At 42.1% G+C, this 22,825-nt stretch overlaps 2 long non-coding RNA genes across 2 annotated transcripts; one reads left to right on the top strand and one right to left on the bottom strand.

The window, feature by feature from the left end:
• Positions 1–3,722: 3,722 nt before the first annotated feature.
• On the bottom strand, positions 3,723–12,709 carry LOC117243874. Its single transcript, XR_004495817.1, has 2 exons — positions 11,119–12,709; positions 3,723–10,257 (listed from the first exon to the last, which is right to left on the bottom strand). It is a non-coding gene; the product is annotated as an uncharacterized LOC117243874 (long non-coding RNA).
• Positions 12,710–12,826: 117 nt separating this feature from the next.
• Positions 12,827–21,447, top strand: LOC107205113. The gene is made up of 3 exons (XR_004495818.1): positions 12,827–14,611; positions 14,708–16,073; positions 20,040–21,447. It is a non-coding gene; the product is annotated as an uncharacterized LOC107205113 (long non-coding RNA).
• Positions 21,448–22,825: the final 1,378 nt, after the last annotated feature.

Here is a 22,825-nt window from a genome sequence, read left to right on the forward strand (position 1 = left end):
GAAGCTGCCCTCAGTAAGATCCTTGAGCTCCAGGACACCAAGGGTTTGCAAACCAATAACATTGAAACTAAATGCAGACTTAATAACATTCAAAAGCTGAATTTTGTAAACTTTGTAGACCCTGGTTAGAACATCCTGTCTCTGAAGTTTTCCTGAGGTTGTGTCTAAGAATGAATACGCTCTGTGTATTTTGTGGAAATCCTCAGGGAAAAAGGTGAACTGCTGAGAACTGTGGAAGTCAGTAAGGTACCACATTAAAACACAGCAGGTCAGAAAGACGTAATTTTGTGCTAGGCTGCAACAGCATGTAATCATCCTTGAAATGTCTCATTTCTATCAGGAACAAGTCTACTGTATGAGTAAGTAAAAGAAGTAAGAAGGAACACATCATTCTGAAAATTTGATGTGGTTGATGAGGCACCATAAAAACCCCTCATGTTTAGTACAAACAAACAGACATGACATTATGCCAACAGAAGGATGAAGAAATGCTCCATCAGGAGAAAAGGACATGGAAAGTCCACCTGAAAGAAAAAGATGGAAGAAATGGAAACACCAAGAAATGGGGAACAGAGGCAGATGGACCCAAATGTTCTGTTAGAGGGCTGGTAAGAGGCAGCCTGACTCTGGCAATTTGCTCTGGCAATTCTGTCACACCGATAAAGTCCTCACTGAATTCAAACTGGATGGAATTGATTCCAGTTTTTTATGCCATGAAAATGGACCTCCAGTTTACTTGTAAAAGGAGCTTATAGGGAGGTGGGGATGAGCCTCTTCTCCTGAGTAACAAATAATAGTACAAGAGGAAACTGTCTCAAGTTGTACCAAAGAGTTTAGATTGGACATTAGGAAAAATTTAGTTACTAGAAGGTTTGTCAAGCTCTAGAACAGGCTGCCCAGGGAAGTGGTGAAGTTGCCATCCCTGCAGGCATTTAAAAGACGTGCAGATGTGGTGCTTGGGGATGTGGTTTAGTGCTGAACTTGGCAGTGCTGGGTCAATGGTTGGACTCAATTATCTCCAGTCTAAATTATTCTATAAGCAAACTTGCATATGGGGTAATTCAATGGGGAACCAAATCCACCCTGGCTGCTTTTTCTTTTACCTTTTCCCCATGTCCTTCTCTTTGCCTTTTTGTATTAAAACCTTTGGATTACCCATTGAGATACGGTGCAACAGGTGAATTTGAACATAGGGATAAAAGCAAGCCATGCTTTGGAAACAGCAGCGTAGGCATGCTGTGAAAATCAGGTTTTTCCTCCAAAAGGAGAACCTAGGTAGACTCTGCCCATTTCTGTGAGGAGCTCAGGAGCCTGGCTGAACACACTGGTTGGTGGCAGGGAGGGTGGGTGGCAGATCTGGGGTGACCTTGGTTCCAGCCCTCCCTCCCCACCTCTCTACTCTGGCCTTATCCACACTCAGGGCTGCTGTCCTGGCGTTCCCTTCGTGCTGCTGTGGCAGCAGTGGGATCAAACAGGGCCAGTGAGTCAGCCCTTGGAGCCAGGGGAGCTCCATCTCCTGCCAGCCCCACGTGGGCACTCAGTGAAATGGGTCATCCCAGGCCTGCCTGCTTCCCAGGGTGGCTCCTTGGCTTCTGGAGGATGACTCCCTCCTCCGTGCTGCAATGCTCCAACTGTTAGAAGCATCTGTCCTTTGCTGGCACTCAACACCAGGACCTTGGGGATGTGAACTCATTTTTGAGACTTAACATATTCTGGCCTCTTCCCCTCCACAGCTCCCCATTTTTCCCTTCAGCCCACCTCCCAAAAAAACCCCATCCCAAACTACAATGCTCAAACCTCCCAACCTCCCATTTCTGAAGGAATTGTTCTTACTGTGAAAAGGAGAGAAAAAAAAAAAAAAAGAAGAAATGGTTTCCATGGCAAATTTGCAGGATTTAATCTCAGCACAAAAAGAAGAATTTTAACATTCTTTCCTTGTTTTAGAACAGGCTGGATAGAAAATGAAATTGTCTGTTGTGTGTTGGCTTTCAAGGGTATTGCACTGATTTATATCCACAGAGACTTTGTCCAAGTATTTTCTTATTTTGTTCTTGTAATCAGAAAGTTGCTTATCCCTGCCCTGTGAAGAAGATTAACATAATTTAAACCAAGAGCTTTGTCCAAAAGCTGGTCAGAAGCCTGCAGAGCTTGCTAGGAAATAACCAAGTTTCTAGAAGTTTTTCCCTTCTGAAATCCCTGTTGCAAGCACTGATGGCAATGATATTATTTCCTATTTGGTTCTTCCATGTGGTACTGGATGCCTAGGTGGAAATCACCCTTTCTTAAAATGCTCCAAAGGTCTTTTCTAGACTGGCTGAAAATATCTGATTTGTTGGCTTTATTACCTAGAACACATTCAGTGTATGGATATAGAGGAGACTTCAGCTCCCCCTGGAACATCAGTGGTGTCACACTGATTTTGGCTTCAAACACTTATCTTCCCTCTCATGTGAATTCAATCAAATTGATCTGGGAGGAGAGTGCCTTTCTGATTGGCATCATCTGCACACTCTTCAGTTTTGCAAGATACAAACACATCCAAACAAAGCCTGCAAATGATCAAAGATTATTAAATTAATGGATCTTTTGTCTTCTGTTTCTTTCACCGTGGTAACCATTCTCAAATGTTCCTGATAAATAGCTTCTCTCCCACCCCTCAACTCCACTTTCTTCTGCAAATCACACAAGTTCAGAGCAGACACCAGGAAGTAAATATTCCAGATTTGTTTCTAAAAAAGCAGCATGCATACTGTTGATAAAATCACCTCTGCACTTTGCTGACACATTTCCTAGCTTGTCACCCTTTTTATTGAGACACAATAAAAAAGGGAAATAGTAGGAAAAATATCAGTCTGTGTTTAGTTTATGTAAGTGAAACAAGATTTTTGACTTCTGTTTTTCAGTTGGATTGTTCCTGTTACCTGGAGTGATTTTAATGTAAAAGCAAAATCAGTATAGGTTGATTTGTAGATAACTCATTGGACAAAAACCTATACATTGAAAATGTTAAAATGTACAGGTAAAAAATTGAGTTATATGAGACCAGATTTGTTCTCCCACTGTAAGTTCCTCTTCCTTACTCTTCCCTTGTATAAGAATATACATGTTTCTATATTATACTAACTTCAACTGTTTTCTTTGAGACCTCTGCCATGTTTAGTTAGTTAATTGTTAGGTCTTGGTACATGGGCATGTCTAAATATCAGCTTTAGGGTTTTTTGAGTATCCCAATCCTGCTTGTCCCCATAGAATAACTACTACTGCAGGCATGAAAGAAATTACATTATGATCTTTGTAAAAATACGTAGAGATTTGGATTATTTTTTCTCTCCATCAAAATTTCTACACGATGTTCTGAGAAGGAGATCCAACATTCAAACTCAGACCAAAGTTTTTAAATCACCTTGCATTTATTAAAAAAAATAAAAACCCTCACAAAACCAAAAGGATTTGTTTGGGCTGTCTTGTTTCACCTAAGGCACACTGGGCAGGAAGTAGAAGGATCTTTATTCTGAGATCAGTGTCTGCACTCTAGGGCTGTTTATTTTTTGTGCAGCTCCTATAGGTTTTGGTGGAGGTCTGGGTGCTTTCCACGTGTGGAAATTCTGTGTCATTATAGACTTTTAAAGACCTAAACATAAAAATCCTCTTGGCACCACTAGAACATAAATAGTGGCAGAAATGGCAGTTCCTGCTCTAAAGTACTCACAGTTAAAGTTGGGGGTGTTTCACCATTTTTATTTTTCAGAAGGAAACAATACAAAAATCCTAGATATCCAGGTATTGCTCTGCTTTACAGATAAAAGTAGAATTTTCTGCTTCTTATAAATAGCGAATACAAATAAGTATGGCATAAGCACATGCTTGTTTTATTGTATAGACTTCTAAAATGCCTGTGAAATTATATGTACATATACTTTTAATTGCTCTGTTGTATTTTTTCAAAAGTTTTTATAAAAGGCTTAATTAACAGAATGTAAACGTTCAATAGTGTTAAAACATCAGATGCACAGGTAAGGTTCAAGTTAAAATAAAATTTTTCAATGAAAATTTATGACAGAGGCACCTCGATTCTGTTGGGTTGGCTCAAGAGCTGCTCAGTCGTTTGAAGAGCTTATTCCAAATCTAACAAGTTAAACCTAAACAGAACAGATTCTGAGAAAGATCTTGGGCTAAGAAAGGAAAGTGTTTACAACCCATCTTAATAGGAATATAGTGAAAATGGAATCCATCTGTAAATCATTTGTCATTACATTTCCACCTCTAAACTTTTTTCCTTGCTAGCGGCTGGTGAAAAGAAAGAGAAAATAATTTCATATCAACAAAACATGTTGTTACAACAGTTTGGTTGTTTTTTTTTTCCAATACATTCCCAATATAGAGAAGCTTTTCTTTGGCTCTGTTGCTTGCAAGCCACAGACGGTGAAGTGGAAGATGTAAAACTCCATCCAACACAAGTTCTCTGAGGATCCCACACGTTACTCGGCACATCAGCTAATTATTTTTGCAGATTAATCAACTCTGAGTTTGTCCTGAGCTCTATGCAAAGCTAAGTCCTGCTTACAGAGATCCTGATTATTTCATTTCTTTCAGCATACCCAAATTCACACGGTGGCTCTAGAAGGAATTTTTAATTGATGGTAATTGCATATGAGCTTCCTAATGAGTCAGATGAGCTCTTGCTTTCCTACTGCATTCCAATGAATTCATCTGGGTGTGGGAGCTGGGGAAAGCTTGTTAAATATAGAGCCCTGGCACTGAGAGACAAATGCAATGCTGCAGGACTGCTGCTATTTCTTAAGAGTTTGGGCTTGGTGAGGGCTGTCCTCGTTAGCACTTCATAGTCTTTCATAACTTTTTTCTAAATCAAATAGCAGAACTAGAGAGTGTTAAATATGCACTAACACAATTTACTTGCTGCCTTCATTGTCATCTTTAGAAATACAAACACTTGTGTATTTGTAAGTCTCTTTCTCAGACAGATGTCACTACCTGTTTTCTAGGCATTAAAGGTTAATCTCATTTAAAAGTCTATGAAGTACAAAATGTACAAGAAAAACTGGAAAAAAAATCCTACCAAACAATTACTGAACTGGTTTTGCTGATTTTTTTTTTCTTTGCAACAGAGTGCTTCAGAGCAATTGGAATGCTTTTTCTTGGTGCATTAAATACAGCCAATATTAATTGAGTAAACAAAAAGCTTGAAAAGATTGAAACCTTGAAAGTCTTCTCAGGAAGTATCATTGTCTGTCATCTTTGCCAAAAGTACATCTGCACAGCATGTATGGATCTTTACATGTACTGCTCATCTACAAACACTGCTCAGTGCACATATTTCTGCAGGTGATATATATTGATTTAATTAATGATTCTAAGATTTTCTGGCCAATCTCTGTTCACACACAAACACAGAGTACAGTTCATACATCAGTGTAGATCTGCTTAATTCATTGTAAAAATGCAAGTAGGGCTGATTCAAAAAGCAGAATATTTTCACCTCTGTATGGAAGCTCTGTAGGGGCTCTCTGGGCAGCCTGGGACCAAAGGGACTGGAAATCACTGGACTTCCAGTCTGACATCCACCCAGCTGGAAGGCTGCTTTTGCAAGTGCCACTTGCTGACAACACCTTCTATTATGTAGCAGTGAATTAAGTCTGGAGATTGCTTTTTTTTTTGCTTTTTTTTTTTTTTTTTCTAGGAGGATGTTTCAAAGAGCAGAGAGCACTGCAACAAAGGAACAGCCATTCAGGAGTGAGGTCCATGCTCTATACTTCAGAAATGTCTTTACGATAGGAAATCTATCAATTTGATGTGAAAAATACGTCAAAGTTGTGCTCTGTACTCCAGCAGTAAGGCCTGGCCACAGAATACCCTCAATCATACTATGCTGAAGAACATTTCTAGTTCTTTTCAAACAACATGCTCTGGGTAAATTGTCAGGATATAGATAAAATTTACCCCATGATTAATACATGCTGTACAGCTTGGTAACTTTTCAGACCACTCTGTACTAAATAACAAATCCTGTGGATTTCCTTGCAGCAATTAAAAAGGGACCACAGAGATCTAGTTATGGCCAACATCAGATTATTACAGGTTAAATAAACTAGATTCCTGGCCTTAATTTTGTTACTTGCTTAAAAAACATGGCAGAAACTAGTGCAGGATGTAAATGGAGAGGGCAAGCAAGCATTTGAAAGGAAAATGAGTTCAGAATGTTTCCCGAGTTTTCAGCTGTAATCCTTTCTTTTCCATGGAGCAGCTGCAGTGGCAGGTGATTTATAATGGCTTCTCAGAGGCTGTATGGATATTTGCTGACAGCAGAGGAGTAGGATGATGTGAGCATCCCAGGCTTCAGGAAGCACCTTCTGTTGTCAGGCAGCACCTTCTTTCCACTCCCCTCAAGCCTGGGTTTATCTTCACCAGCTTGTCCCTCTCTCCTCTCCTTGTTCATGTCACTTTCTTCCCACACTCATGGGTGCTGACTGTTCAGTCAGCCCCAGCCTACAATTCAGGATTTCCAGACCAGTCTCCTCATTCAGCCCATTCTTTCTCTCTTATTTTTCCTTCTTCTATCCCTGCTCTCCTGCACAACTCACTCAAACACACACTTTACACCCATGGTCCATCTCTCTGGTTCCCCATCTGAACTGCCTCTTTCCTTCCCCCATCATATCTTGAGTGCTTCTCTTTCCATCTGGTCAGGCAAGACGTGATCTGTCTGTCTCCACTGGGCTGTTCTCTCCTCTGAAGAAAGTTGAATTTAGGATTCATGCCCCATAAAACAGTTGTATGAGCTACATCTCTTACGACAGCATTTCTTGAGATCAGGCCCTGCAGTAACAGAAGTCCTTGAACCTTGCTCATGATTTCCCACTTTTCTTCCCCCATCTCTTGAAATAATGTGCCTTTCAACTCCATGTAGCTTTACATTCTCCTGAATACTTATTATTCGGCTGTATTTTAAGTGCTCTTCCAGTTTTCCCTCTGCATGTGACCACCCACCTCTCCACCTACAGTCTCTATAATGTGATTTCTATCTGCTGTATCTTATAACAGTTTAAATTATGCTAATTGTATTCAGAGATTAAAGTAAAAATCAGTTTGACTATTATTCTGCCCATATACTGCACCAGTGCTGGTAGTTATTCACTTCAGAAATGAACATGGCTAATAAGATAAGAAAATTACACTTGCATACAGTTAGTGTGTTTCATATTTAATTAGCAAGAAAAAAAAATTATTTCTATGTCTTCTTGAAGCAAAATTAACTCTTTTGCTCACTGTTGAAACTCCATACCATGCTAAGTGTCCTCTCTAACACCTTGAGATTTGATTTTCTAAATCTCTCAGGCTGGTTCAGTAAATGTTTTTTCTTGAAATACCATGGGGCAAACACATCCACACTCATCCCTGTGGGCCGTGGAGGCCATGCCTTGGCAGCACACACAGCAGGGAGCACACTCCCAACAACCTCACTCCTTATAAAAGCACCAGAGTTTGTTCAGCAAAACATTTCCTGGTCTAATTTTGTTAATGTGTCATGAACAGACTGGTCTCCAAATCACTCATAAATTTAAGATTAAACTTCTTAAAGATTTACCGTGGCAACAACAACAGAAAAAGTGCTTTCAGGATTTAAGATGGCCATGATATGCTGTCAGAAGGGGCCAACACACTCCCACACTTGCTATAAATAACGAGCCCGAACACAAGTACAGGCTGGATTTAACTGAATTTCTTCAATCGCTGCAAAGTACACTTTGCTACATGGTGAAGAGATAATGTGTCACAACACATTTTGCGTAAAGTGAAGAATCTATCCATGATTAAACACTTCTGTTTTGGATTTCCCTCCAGCCAGCACCATGGCAGGGTCCCTCTGGCTAAAAGCTGTCTAAATCTCCATCTGAAGCAGGTGGACATCACCTTGAAAAGGGAAATAGAGGCTCAACATCCATATGCAGGTGGGATTTGCCATGTGGAGCTTCTCTCCTGTTGTAGGCAGATGGGCAGAGCGCTCCAGGAGCTCTTGAACTCATCTCATTTCTCTGACACAAGTTCAAAATATGTTTTAAACCCCCTGGTTAGTTTTTGATAAAACCACAGGTGAGGGCAGAGAACCAATTCTGCTGAAGGGGATTAACTTGGTCTGTGCATCACCTTTCAGACTATTGTGCCCAGGTTTTCAAAGAGCACTTGTCAGCAATGGTGAATGCTGCCAAACCAGCATCCTGTCCTGTGAAAGACAGTTCAGGTGCAGACTGTAAGGAAGGGCATTCTGGACATCATGTGTCCTAGGGCTAGGATACATTTGGAATTTCAGTAATAAAAGTCAGTTTTCTCGTGTTGATTCACTAAAATATGAATGCTCATGGTTGCAAATTGCAAATTTATCCCTCTGTGACTGCACAGTTTAATCCACCATGAGCAGCTCAAATGTTCAGCCAAGTCACTGCAAACCAGATATTCAATTTAGTCTTTTAACAACATTTTATAGCCACACCTAATTGCTACCAAGGATGTAGGGCAATGGAAAATCAGTCATAACTACTACAGATGCTCTGCCTTTCCTGTTATTGGACTTTCTTTATTTTGTTTGTGTTGTGACTGTTTCTGATCCTGCAAAATTTATTTCTTGATCCAATATTTCACTTGTCAATATGGTCCCTATACTTTGATAAGCCACAGGCTACATGTCCATATTAATATTAAACACTACAGTTTAAGTTACTTAAAGATTAATGATTAAGTTACTTATAGATTAGCTATATTTTTATTGCAATTCAGTATATTTGTCTCCAAAAAAAAAGATAATTCTGGAGAAGTCATACCCTTTTACACTCCCTTTCCCAGCAGATTTTAATTTTTAAAATTTTTAAGCACACACATACACACACATGGGTAGATTGTTCTCCTCCCTGACAACAGAAAGACTTATGGGTGAAATTTGCATTTTATCACCATTGGAAAACCTACAGTGCCTTTGTCTAGAACATCAGGAACATCTAATCCCTTAGCACATGCAGGAGAACCATTTTTCGCAATAGCAAAACCTGGCTCTCTGCCTGGGAGGTTGAATTTCTTTCAAGCTAGCATGGTTGTGAAGATTTAAACACCTGATTTAGAGTTTTTAAGATTCTTCTTAGTATATTGAAAGCATTTCTGAGCACGTGACTGACAAAACCAGCAAGAATTTTGAGTGGCATGCATTTAAGAGATGCAGATGTGATACAGAGTAATATTAATTTTATAATAGCTGCAATTTTTTATTCTGGACCATTGCAATTTTGGGGAAAATTTTGGGGAAGAATGTGTAGTTATGTTTCTGTAGCAGACTCAGGGGTGCACTGCTGGGGAAGCACCCTTGGCATGGAATTACTCAGGTGAAGGGAAATCTGCTGCAACTTCTTCATCTGCTTAAAGTGAGTATTTTTCCCACCCTTTCCCCCTTGGATCTTCCCATTCCTGTGACTTCCTGTACTTTCAGGACTGCTCAGCACCACCTTGCCTGTCACACTGTACCACACACCTGCCTTCCCACAGGGGTTCTTTTTTTTACCCCCACTTCTACCTGCTCTAGTGGAAGGTGTCCATGTCCATGACAGGGAGTTGGGACTGGGTGATCTTTAGGGTCCCCTCCAACCCAAACCATCCTATGACTCTGAATGGCAGTAAAACAACCACATTTAAAAACAGTCATCTCACAGCAGTGACACTCTACTCCTTTCTGACATGAACTGTTGTTCTTTAGGAAAGAAGTTGTGCTCTCCCCTGGCTCATTAATTAGCAGTTTTGTATAAATCATTGCCTTAATGATTATATCTTCCTGATTCAGAAACCTTAAAATGAAGTGTATGATGGTTTTTCTGTTCTATAGCAGTAGCATCAATGGAAGCCTAAATGAGTGCCAGCCCGGGCACTATTCAGTAAAAAGGTGTGAGGGAATGGGCACAAGTTGTAGGATCCCAATCCAGTTTGGTCCCACAGTCACTTTGGCAGTGGCCATGTTCTAACTTGGCTTTACCTACTAAGAATCAACCAGTCTCTCTAAGTCCTGGACCTCATTTTTAAATTTATCTATTTAAGCTTCCTTGGATCTCTGACACACAATAAAGCATCTGCACTGCCTTTGAAGAAAAGCATCAAACCCTTCGCTCTGCAGGGAAAGTCAAACTCCGCATCAAAATTAGCAACAATCAGCCATGGTCCAGACATGAACAACAGTCAGCTTCACAAGAAATCCAAATTGGGGCTCTGAAAATGAAAAAAAATAATCTGTTTGTTTCTCTGTAAAACCAAACACCTCAGCAGATCTCAAAAGTTACAGTGGAATGGATTGTTCTTGGGCTCCACCCCATCACAAAAAGCTCAGCTGGGCACTGGGATCTCTGCTCTCCTGGCACCTTCACTCTGGTCTCTTCCACAGTGCTGCCACAGTCCCTCCATATGCACAGAAAGAAAGAGAAGGCTCAGGCTTGGCAGAAGATGGAGCTGCACAGGGTTTTTTTCTGCCGATGAAGCAACAAAATGATTTGTTTTTGCCTGAAGTAATGATTGCAGTGTCACAGAAAAGCAACTGGTGCCAGAAAGTTAATCATCAGACCCTTTGCACACTTGCTTCCCACACCCTGAAAATTCAGCTCTGTGTGTTAGTGCAAGCTCCTCATATTGCCATTGAAACCAATTAACCTGATGTGACCATTCTGGATTTTACCATCATTTTTTTCTGGGATATGTCTTAACTGCAGTCAAGGTATTGCCAGGAAAATGAAATCCACATTGCTGGATCGCCACTGAACTGTTCAAATTAAAATACACTTCAATATTTTATTTTGTTATCATACCAAAGAATTAATTACCAAATTCATCTACAGATGCTCAAGTGCAAATCAACACAGCCACTTATCACACAGACATAAAAAAGTTACTTGTAAGGATTATATAGTTAAATGGTACAGAAATCCTGACTACCACTTAGGAAAGGTATATCTGGAAAGGACTGGAAACACAGGAAAACCTACAAATCTTGTATGTCGAAAGCACAAATCCTAATTATTCTTACTTAATGATATCTCATAGCATGACTCCATGCAGCTGAGGAAATAAATCCCTTACCTCCTTATGAGTCCAAGAATAGCTCTTCCTGCACAGAGCAATTGATGAGAGCCTTGCCCAGATTAACGGGAGTGCTTTCTAGAGCACTCTGCTTGGAGGATCTCATCTTTCCAGTATTTGTTATGCTTATCTGAACTTTTGTTTAACTCCTTTGCCGTTGTGATTTCCCTCTGAAATATTGATTTTGATCAGAGGCCAAAAAGAGGGTGGGGTTTTCCAAGAGTCGAGCCATGGCAGCTGGGACTGCAAGGATTAAAGACATCAAGGAAGAGGGCGTCCACTTCTCTAGGATCAGCACTTCACTGCCACTGCTGGGAGATTTCATAAATATTCACAGCCATTAGCTAATTACAGACGCTTGAATCAGCTCCCATTTTGCTCCTCTTTCGAAAGGTCTTTCTTCACTCATTTCCCCTGTCACAGTTTGGATTTCTTGTTAGAAAACATCAATAGTGAGGAAGTTAAGGAAGAAGTTACAAGCCACATCGATCCCTATCACTTTGGGATAATTTGGGGAGCCCTGTGTGGGCTGTGCAGCCAGAGCCCATGGGGAGGAGAAGAACACTCATGGGGTTAAGGTTCAAGCACAGCCTCCATGCCTCCTAACCCTCCCAGGCTTCAGGTTTATTTCAGAGTGTGTCTACACCAAATAAAACAAATTTGAAAAAACCACCTCCCGATACGTTCCTCCTACACAGCTTTAGATGACATTTGCAGCAAGGCAAATATACAAATTAACAATAAAAGTGTATCTCATATCCCCTGAGACCACAGGCTTAGTTTTCCTTAGCAAATCTACAGTTCTTTCTTTTAGAGATTGAGAAGAGCTGGATTCAGCTTCAAGGGGCTATTTCACATCCAGTAGTGAATGCTGAGTTCATCCTTAATGCTGCTCCCACAAAATTACACTCCTTCCTCCCACAGGACTTCCCAGCAGGAGATGTGCCTTGCAGCAGGACCAGAAGCTCTCCCTTATGTGCCCTGGAAGACAGCCATTCTTATCACATCTTCTTTCCTGACAAAGTCAAATCCTTGGGTTACTTTTTGGGAGAGATTGTTTTAATTCAGAGCTGCAGCCAGGCACGCAAAGGCTGCTGGAAAAGGGAGTGCAAGGTGTTGATCTCAGCTTTCTGTCAGGCTGGACCCAGAATATAACTTCAAACAGGTCTGAGAGCTCATCTGGGATGATCTCAGGACATTTGGATAGGAACAGTTTGTACTTCCCCTGGTAGGCAAAAGTAGGTCAGCCAGTATCACCAGAAAAATAAACATTTGGGTGTAGCAATCTTCTTCAGGTGTATGGAATCACTTTCAGTGACATGACTGGGCAAAATTTGGAGATTTAGCAGTTCTTCCAGCCTAGGATACTTGTGGCGTCAGTCATGGTTAATCATCTTAACTGCTGTACAAACTTCTCCCTTGCTTGAGGCTAAGATAGGTTGGAAATCCAGAAATGCAATGCTGTTTCTGGGTAAGATTTGCCATTCTATTGTGTCTTCTTCACCCCAGATACACAAAGCATGCATTAAACAGTTGATCTTGGCAAGGTCTTTTTGAAATAGCTGAATACACTCATGATTTTATGCTGGCAGCTCAGGCATGGATAAGGTGTAGGGACTGGATACTGTCATGCATTAGTACAGCCAGGACATCTGCCTGCTTTGTTATAGTTTCTTAACAGCAAGTTTTGAAGTTTTTCTTTAATATTTTATCCATAGGCTTATCTGGTTTCCACAAGCTTTAAACTAAATAACTTAGAAGTAAGATAGCTCTGTTGGGTTTCTGCATCTGAGTTTCTGCCCTTTCCCAAATATCATAGAATCACAGGATGGCTTGGGCTGGAAGGGGCCTTAAATTTAAATTTAAGTTTAAATTTAAATTTACTTCCAAGCCTCTTGCCTTGTGAAAATCCAACACTGACATGATGGGTTTTCCAGTGGCTTCTCATTTCTCAGTTTCCCAGGTACCTCATTTAAAGTCTCACAGTGAGTTGCAGAATATGTATCTCAGAGATTCCCACTTACCCAAAGCACCTCCAATGGAGCTGCAGGAATGAATTATATTTTGTGTTCATCCCAGTAAACCCAAAAGCGAACCCAATAGTAATTAGAAGCTTGCCCACTGCAAGCCACCTTCAGCTCAGAGGTGAAACCTCACAGATGCTGGCTGCCTAGCAGTCCTTCATAGCATCTAAATTTCACAGCTGTGATCCTCCACTTCCAACAGCAACACGTGAAAGAGAAGACACGAGTGAGAGCCTTTACCACCTCATCTTCCTTAGATGGTTTCACCCAGGATTTTCAGATCCAGATCCCAGACATTGTGGAAATCAAGGAATGTCAAGCCTGTGTGAGCTCACTAGACCACTCCTTTTTATTCACAACTTCTGTTGAATTAATTTTCCCCATGCAGACTTCACACTTGGGCCTCCCATGGACTTTTTCAAGCATTCCTTTTTGTCTCCTTCCCCTCTGTGAGCATGGGGTCACCAAAGCTGGTGAAGCAGCAGTAATCAGGGACAAGCAGTGCATGCTGCTAGCAAGGAAAACCCACCAGGCTAATGCTGACCAGCTGTGGTGCCCATGTTTTAGAAAGCCCATGCTCCCCATCCAAGCAGTTTTCTGCTGAGGCCCTAAGGGAGGGTCTTAGGTGGTGAATGAGGCTGTCCAAGAGGGCAACCAGGGCTGTAGGGTTTTGACAGAGTAAAAAGAAAGCAGCCTTGACCTGAGGCAAGTGGGTCTGACTGAGGAACAAAAGCCAGGCTCGAGGTGCATCAAACAAAGGTGTAACCTGCACCCTGCCAGAGCACCTGGGGCAGAATCTATCCCTGGGACTCTGCACTGACCTGGGGCACACCAGCCCTCTCTTCCTGTGTGCCTTACTTCGGGGGGATAAAGTATCAGGATAGGTGTGTCACTGCCAGCACCCACGGGGAATCCCAAGCCTAAAAACCCCACAAAAGTATTTTATATCCCCACCTACGGCAATATTGTAGGCTATAAATTTTGTATGTGGTCACTGTATTCTTGCAGAGCATGTAGGAGGCTGTCAGCTTCCTAATCCTGGATTTATTGGCAGCAATGAGAGAAGAGAGAGGGCTCATTTCAGGGACCAAGAGGACAAACCTATTCTTGGCACTTTGGAGGACTTTCCTAATGCTGGTTAAATGCACTGGAGTCCCCATGGGGCCCCATGAATGTCACCCCAAACCTGGAGTGTTTGGGGTGACATTCAAATCCTCTGCAAGCAACCCCCTCATGTTTTCATTACAACCAGCCCTCAATTCTTCTTTCTCTCTCATTCCCACATTCTGGATGACAATTCAGCACCAGCACCTTCACAGCTACAGGTGAGGAGCTCAGACAGAGCTCACACAGCTCAAACTCTGTCTCCTTGCAGGGAGGCAGTTCCCAGTGCAGCATCTGGCCTCTGAAACAGAAGACCTTGGAAGAAATGTCAGCAATGGACTGTGGCTGTTCCAAGGTGCTCACAGGTTGGTTACACCTCCAGAATCTCCAAATCGGAGTTCCTGGTGCCAGGCTTGGATTAGTTACCAGGTTAACATGAGTTTCCTCACTGTCCTCCACAGATTTTAGTATTTCTTTGAGAAAACAAGAGGATTGTTTCTCTGTTCTTACCTATGAAGAGTGCCTTTATCTGGAGTGCTCTTCTATGAAAACCAGCCAAGAAAACACTCCAGAAGAAACTGAAAGGCAAGGAAACCCAGCACTTTCTTTACATTATTCACATGGACTCTGCTACCTACGGAATGTCAAGCACCATTTGTGTGTCTCACATTGTGCAAACATGTGAGCATCTGTTGGGAGTGTACAACTTACCCATGGCTGCTGTGTGCAAGTGGAACTCTTGCATCCAGCAAAGAGCAGCAAGTATTATGCCATATAAATAAGTGACAGCTTTGGAAATGAATTCATTCTAAAAGAGTCTGTCAACCTGAAACCTGTCCACTTTGCAAAAAAAAAACCATTTAAAAATATTTTAAGGTTGATGTCTTCCCTGAGTTTTCCTCATCTCTTTTAATATCTCATTTTTGTATCATTAAAACTTGCTCCCTCTTGCTCTGCTGTGAAGAATATGGACAGACAGACACAAATCTAGAGGAAAACCAATCATGCAGATTTACATGATATGACAAAACCAGGAATGTGTCACAACTGAGTAAAAACTATCAAGAGAAATCAACTCAAACCAGAGAGGGAAGGCAGGAGAGAATGTTAGATTACTTTAATCTTGTAAAACAACTTTCTAACATACCTGTAATAAAATTGAGCCTTATCTGTTTACCAGGACAAGGAACTCCAGTTCTGCAAGCTCTGCACAGACCTCTAAACCAATGCAGAGCTGCACTACTTTACTTTTGTATTACTACTAAGAGTGCAGCTCAGAGCCAGCTTCAACAGATCATGCCTTGATGCAGGGAGCTGGGTTTTCACAGCAGCCCTGGTCTGCAGCAGCACTGATTCCAAGCAAAAGGGTCTCATCAGGCTTTTTTGCATTTCCCACTTTGGCTTCATCCACAGCTGAAAAATGAGTCTGTTTAAGCATAACTCACAGTTATATCTTTCAGCTCATCTGTAAAACCTTAATGCAATATGTTGCCATTTAAAGATCCCTTTGCACTGCAAGAGCCACGTGAAGCAGTGTCTACAGACAGGAGTGAGCCTGGATTAACCTGCCCTGGAAGCAGGAGGGATGAGGAACCTTTCCAAAAGGCACGGGGAGATCCAGCCAGTGCCAGAGAGCCCACTGGCTGTGTGGGCAGGATCAGGATGGGCGACTCTGTCCACCCTGGTGCCAGAGAGCTCCTCGGCTCGATCCTACAAACCAGGCAAGATGTGACTCACGCAGCTTGCTTGCAAAGAAGGAGGACCATCTGCTAGTCATGAGCAGATGACAAATTCACTGCATTGCGTCTTGTCGCTACTTCCAAATTTGTAAGTAAACACATTTTGTAACCTCTCTCGGAATATTTGAGAGCTTCGATAATGGGAAAAAAAAAAAAAAAAAAAAAGGGGGGGGGGGTGAGTTTATGCAAGGCACGGAAGGGGGGAAGTGTTTTTTTGGGAATGGGGTGTAAGCGGGCGCTGCAGCTCGGAGCGCTCCGCGGAGCCCCGCGGTGCCGGCGGTGCCTGCGCTCCCCCGGGCGGCCGCGGCTCCGCGCTGCAGCCGCCGCTTCCCCTCCCGGAGCTCCCGAACCTGCGCATCCCAACGGGAGCGCTCCGGGGCCCAGCCCGCAGACAGCCCGGAGCCAGCGGCTCGCTGTCACAGCCACATCCATCCGCCACCGGCTCCTGAAGTTCAGGGCATCAGTTCTTCTGGCAAAGAAGTGAGGCAGAAAGGGCTTTCAGCAGCAGCACCTGTGCTGACAGCCTCTGCGCCTCAGAGATCAGCCCAGAACTGAAACAGGTACCCGAGCGCTGAATTTAAGTGAGCATCTCCAAAGGAAGTTTTAGAAATTGCACCAGGGGATGGTTAGGTTGGATATCAGGAAACATTTCTGCACTAAAAGGGGGATCAGGTGTTGGAGCAGGCTGCCCAGGGAAGTGGTGGAATCACCATCCCTGGAAATGTTCAGAAGTCATCAAGATATGGCAGGTGGGGACATGGTTTAGTAGTGGATGTGAAAGTGCTGGGTTGGACTCAGTGAGCTCACAGGTCTTTTCCAACTTTAATGATTCTAGAAATTTAAGCATCCCTATCTTTCTGCCCCTCAGTAAAGACAGAGAGAATTAATGGAAAGAGCAACCAGGAAACATTTATCTAGCCAGATAAAGTATTCCCATGATTTTTGAAGGACAAGAGCCTATGCTAAACAAAAATTTGTATTATTCAGAGTTATGGAAGATATACATAAAATTCAGAGAATAACCAAAGTTACAGGACCACCTTCATTTTACATCAGTCTAGCCCTTACTGCTCTTAGATATAGTACAGCCTTCACTGAATGCAACTTTACTGCTTTTAGACAAAGACTGTCCTTTTCCAAACCCTGTCTTGGTGAATAACTGCTTTGCTCTGAGTCTCTGCCATCTGGACCAGACTGACAACATGATGAAGGACTAAAACCATGCTGTCTCTGAAAACTGAAATCGGGGGAGCAGGGTGATGATGGACCCTGTAGCTGTGCATCTCAAGTGTTTGCTAGCCCAGGGAAAGCCTCTTGTTGTTCTGCCCCTTCTTCCCCAGCTCTCTGCACTCCTCAGTGCACCTGCCCAACTGATTCCCTGACTCTGACACCTTTCAACACTTGTGGGTTTCAGCAATGCTGATCTTTCAGGTGCTGGAAGATAATTCAGGATGTCCCAGCCTGTCCTCTGTCTCCTTGGTGTTTGTTCACACCTGAGCAAGGAGAGCAGAGCAGCTGAAGACCAAGGAAGTCAGAGACCAGCAAGAGACCTCTGCAGAGCAGCCTGTGAAATCACAAGGAGAAGCACACAGCCCTGAGGGCACCACCTGAGTCTTTCACTGGTCAGGCACCCATGGAGCCACCATCCTCTCTTGGTGACCCACTGGCTTCTCTTCCTTGCTCAAGTCTCCTTCTGCAGATGTTCCTCTTCACTGCCCCACTCTCCAGGGACTTCTCTCTTCTGCTTCTCTCTGTGTCTTTGTATTGTCTTTGTGCAACCTCACCTACAGATCCAAATTCAAATTCCCTATCCCAGCCCCTTGTGATTTACAGATCTTCTTCCCTGCTCCATCTCTCCCAGCTGAGGCCTCTCCCTCTAACACCACCCAAAAGACAACTCCCTGTCAGCTGCAGCCCAGCGTGGTGGGAGCAGAGCTGCTCAGCTGACAGCTCTGGGAGCTACCCCATGGCCTCAGGAGCATGCTGCCTGTCCCACAGGCATCCTACGAGACATCTTTGTCTCAGACTTCTCGCATCCTCAGTGAGTTTTTTTTTTGTTTTTTTTTTTTTTTTTCTCAATACCATCTTTACTTTGTGGCCTTTCGTCTCCTTGCAGCTAAAAATCCTGTGCAGGCTTCTGGCATTTCGAATCTCAGCTACTCCCACCTCTTTTTCTTTCTGGCCTTGAAAAGCACTGTCTCATCCAACTTGTACCCAGCTCAAACACTGCTATGAGCATCCTTTTCTCAGGGGAGGCTTTTGCTCTGCTGCTGCTGCCTTTGGCCCCCTTCCTCTGCCCTGATATGCTCAGGAGAAGCCCCTTCCTTCTGCTTTCAAGGCTCAAGTACATCATTCACTAGCCAGATATGATTTCTGCCCTCATCTAGCCCATCTTTCCCACTTGATAGATTTTCAGGCAGGCACCTCTGCCCATCACTCCCACCACTAAGGTGTGAGACGGGCCCACCACAAACACCCACGCAGCCACTCTTGTCTTCTGTCAAAATCACTGCTGCAAGCTCTCAGAAAATCTTTACTGTGGACTGCCCCTGTGCATTTCTGGTGCTGCTGTTCCATCATTTTGTTCTGCCTTCCATTCTCTTTGCCTACTTTGTCATTCCCCTTTGTCTCAGTGCTAAGCTCTCTAGTGCAGGGCCCATCTTTTTCCCTTCACTATTCAATACTCAATCCGGTGATGTCCTGGTCCTTGATTAAGATTCCTAAGGTGATATGAATCATTAGGATTGATTCCCTGGTGCTATACTGTCATTTGGTGCATTTTCTACAGCTCTTGGTAGCAATTTGTATTTAACTTTGCTTCAGCACCTCAGTTCTGAAGTTAGGAAATGTGTGATATTAATTACCTCTAATCACAGTTGACATTAAAAGTGCTGGTGGAAAACCCATAGAAATAAGTACCATAATACCTTCTCTCAGAATGGAGATAAAAGTTTCTCTAGCAGTACATTTTTTAACCCATTTTGCTGAAATTTAATGTAGTTATTTAACTTTCATTTTCTTCCAGCTGCTAACCCCTCACCTAGTTCAAATGATTCATCCCTGCTGCATTCACTGCCCAGGAATGTTGGCTTTCAACAAACTACAGCAAATAATGTAAAATAAACACAAGTGTGCTTTCATCTCACAACAATCTGGGTTAAGTACATATTTCACACACTGCACCACAGGATATGTTAAATTAAAATCAGAACCACCAGATTTAAAAATCCAATGCCAATTCAAACCATTGATGAGTTATTTCTGTATTCACTTACATCCAACAGTGGGCATGAGCAATAGCCAGTGCTTTGTTAACCCTGAAACGTGCCACTTGACAACTTTCTGCTGCCTTAGTTGAGGAAAACCAAGAATTTTGATTTGAAACTACACTTTGTGGAAATTACTCTTATATGCTTGAGAATCCTGATCTCCTTGAACAAATTGGAGAGCATACCAGTATTTGTGTCTCCACCTTCTTATTTTAGTGTTCTACATTTCCTAAACTGCTTTCAATCACTCTCTGAAAAAGCAACCTGGAATGGGTTCCTTGAAATGATAAATGTGTTTTTAAATGTCTGCTTCCTCATGCTGCTGGGGTCTGGGGTCTTGCATATATTCATTTCCTAGTCAAAACATGTAGGGGAGCTACATTTGAAATAAACAGTGTAAAAAAGAGGTTGTAGAGATGGGAACCTGACAGAAAAGTGATGGTGTGCTGGGCAAGACTCAGATTTGATGCACTCTTACTCTAGATTTCCACAATGTAACATTTTGTCAATCTAGCTTCTCATTCCAACAACACTAGGATAGGAATCGTGCTTAGTTGTTGATTTACTTTGAAAATATGCAGAATAAGCATTATAATTCTTTTAGACTTTAAACACAAAACTTGAGATTCCCCAAATTTAGGAAGCCTTCTGTTCAGTGCCATGTTGCTATGTTTAGATTCTAAAAGTCAAAAGTTAAATGCTGGGGCTAGCAAGAGGAAAAGAGAACTAGTTTAGTTATTTTCTTGACATTATGGCTCGATGAGGCTGTTTCTTTCTCTCTGCAGTGTCTGCTTGAAGAGATGAGCAGGGACCTTTTGGGGAGCTTTGCTTCTGCACTCGTCTCTCTCCCAGTTGCTTGGAAGGATCTGAGCTTATGGAATGACTGAAGTGTCCTGAAGACAGAAAAAGAAACAGTTTCATTTTAATAGGTTAATGGCTCCTGGACACTGAAGGATCTGCCACTAGCCAAAACTACTTCTTGCTTTTCTTCTTTCAGCTTTCATGCTGCTGTAAATCTAGACATCTTCTTTCCCTGACCAAGGAAAAAACATTGACCTTTTCTGGTGTTGACAAAAACAGCAGAAGACAAATCCAGATACAAATATTTTCATCTATTGCCACAGAAACTCCTTGAGAGCCATGTAGCCCTGTCTGGTCAGCTGAAATGTGAACTCAAAATGTGTCTCCCTTGGCTGAGAATGGATGGAAAACCTTTCTCTAACAAAGCAGTGCTATGTATTCTTCCACCCACCTTGGGAGGAGAAACATCTCTGTACCCACAGCCCTGCTTTGGTTCCTCTAGGTTAGGTTTTGTATAAGGAAAGTGATGAAACTTACTTCCAGGACTAGAGGCTGAAGGTGATAAGAAGAGCAGAGCAGTTGGCTTTAAAAGTTAAGTGCTTTTTGAAAGACATTTTATTCTAGCTGAGACTTTTGAGAGACAACGGAATGTTTGTATTCCCAGAATTAGAATGGCTTTTTTGCAGTGCTGGTACAGTAATTAAGGTTTAGAGCTCAGTTCAAAACCTAATACCACCATAGCTGGCAAAGAAGAGAGCATAAATAATAGCAGCTCTTCCTCCTTCAAAATTAATTTAGAAAAAAAATAATTAAAAAAATAGAAATGTCAGGATTTTCAAAATTATGGAAAAATTCATTATAAGGGATCTTCTCAGCTGGCTTCAATGATCTTTGGATCCAGTCCTTGGAGACAATTCTCCTAGGAAAAAATGGAGTATTGAGGGAGAAGAGCACTGAATCTCAGCCACTGTAGATGGGAATTAGATCTTCCCACATTTCTGTCCACAGACCTGTGAAGAGCTATATACCTGGTTAGAGTAGCTTTCCAGCTTCTTTCAGTGTCTGAAGCCCTTTTTCTCCAATCTCCAGTTGTGCCTATAGTGTAGGTTAGGTGAGTGGTTGGTTTGTGCAAGGATACAGGGAAGAGAAGCAGGTGCATCACTGGAGAGGAGAAGCTGAGGAGACCCTAGGTCAAGATTTGTTTCGAATGTTTCTCTTCTCTACCACTGATTGGTAAAATCACTCACAGTATCTCTCCATGGGCCAGCTCACTACCAGAGCTGCATGGAAATCTTCCATGTAACACCTTTCCCACCAGAAAAACAAAGCAAAACAAAAACCAAAATCAAAACAAACAAACAAAAAGCTAAAAATGTGCCAATTCGTTAAAAATAAAGGGTTTTCTCTAAAATTAAAAGAAGAATTAAAAAAACCAAAACCACCTCATTAGATAAAAAATAATATCTTAGAGAAAGTCTTCAAAGGTCTTGCCTGAACTTTCTGAAAGCAAGTGTTTTAGTTTTTCAGCATGAAATGATGGCTTACCAGGGTTTGACTTTCATTTTATAGTACATGAAAAAAAAATATTTTTCAAGGTGGAGTAAGAATGAGACAAGTTTTTATCAAAATGAAACTTTGAGAGCAGTTCAAAAAGGGGGTTTTAAGAGTGAGAAGGGATTTGGTTTGGCCTCATAGGAAATTTGAGGAAAATATATCAGTTCTTTTTTTTTTTTAATTCTGAGAAAGAAGACTTTTTCAAACCCACTGAATTCCCTGTGCACCAAAAAAATCCATCTCTCACCCATCCTTAATACTCAGGAGCCTCCATCTCTTGCAGTGGCAGGGCTGGAGTTGTGCTGTGGGTGCAGCCAAAGAAAAGCAGTGTCAGGGGCATGGAAACTGCAGCTCGTGGGCAGCAGCGGGTGAGCCTGAGAATAACCCAGCCTGGTCTGGAAATTGGCAGCCTGGTTGGAAAGCATCCATGATCTCCAAGTGCCCAGAGTTTACAGGCCAGCCCAGGAAACAGCCTGACTGAGCAGCCCTGGGACACCCGGGAGGCCTTTTTTGGTGCAGTGCAAACCTTTAGTCACACACACACGCCCCACCTCAAGCAGCAAACCCAGTCATTCCCAAAGAATGTCTTGAAAATAATTAAATGGCTTTACATCATGTTCCAGGAGATTAAATTTTTCTGCCTTGCATTTCTTAAAGCTACCAGCTTATAAGGCAGCATGTCAAAGCAACAAAAGGTCAAACGTGGCACTACTTGCTGCTTCCAGCAAGGAGCAGCCTGGTCCATTGCAACGCCTTTGCTTTGCTGAGGAGAGAAAAGAAGGAGAATACAACAGTCTTGGCTTAGGCTAAGTGGTGTCAACAGACTTTCTGCATCTACAAGTTCTCCCTAGCCATGAAATGTTCACAGAAAATGGGCACTATATTTAAGAAGAGCTGATGCACCCTTTTCCTGCAAGATTTGTTGTTTTGTACACACCTGACTGGTAAAACATACATAGTGTCCCCCAGTCTCCTTAATAAAAGAGCAGAGTTGTGCTTTTGGGATTGCTTTACCTCCTGTGAAGTTGTGGATGTTTTCTAAATATGAAGAATAATATGGAAATTATGTATTGAACATAAAAAAGTATAATGTATAGTATATAGTATAAAGTATATGTATTGAACATTAAAAAAAAAGCATATCTCCTCAGGTGGAATTTGGATGTTCCCTTCATTTCTCCAGTATTTGTAAAACAAAAATAAAAATAAATAAACA

This window comes from Parus major, chromosome 1, assembly GCF_001522545.3.
Source record: "Parus major isolate Abel chromosome 1, Parus_major1.1, whole genome shotgun sequence".
Classification (NCBI taxonomy): domain Eukaryota; kingdom Metazoa; phylum Chordata; class Aves; order Passeriformes; family Paridae; genus Parus; species Parus major.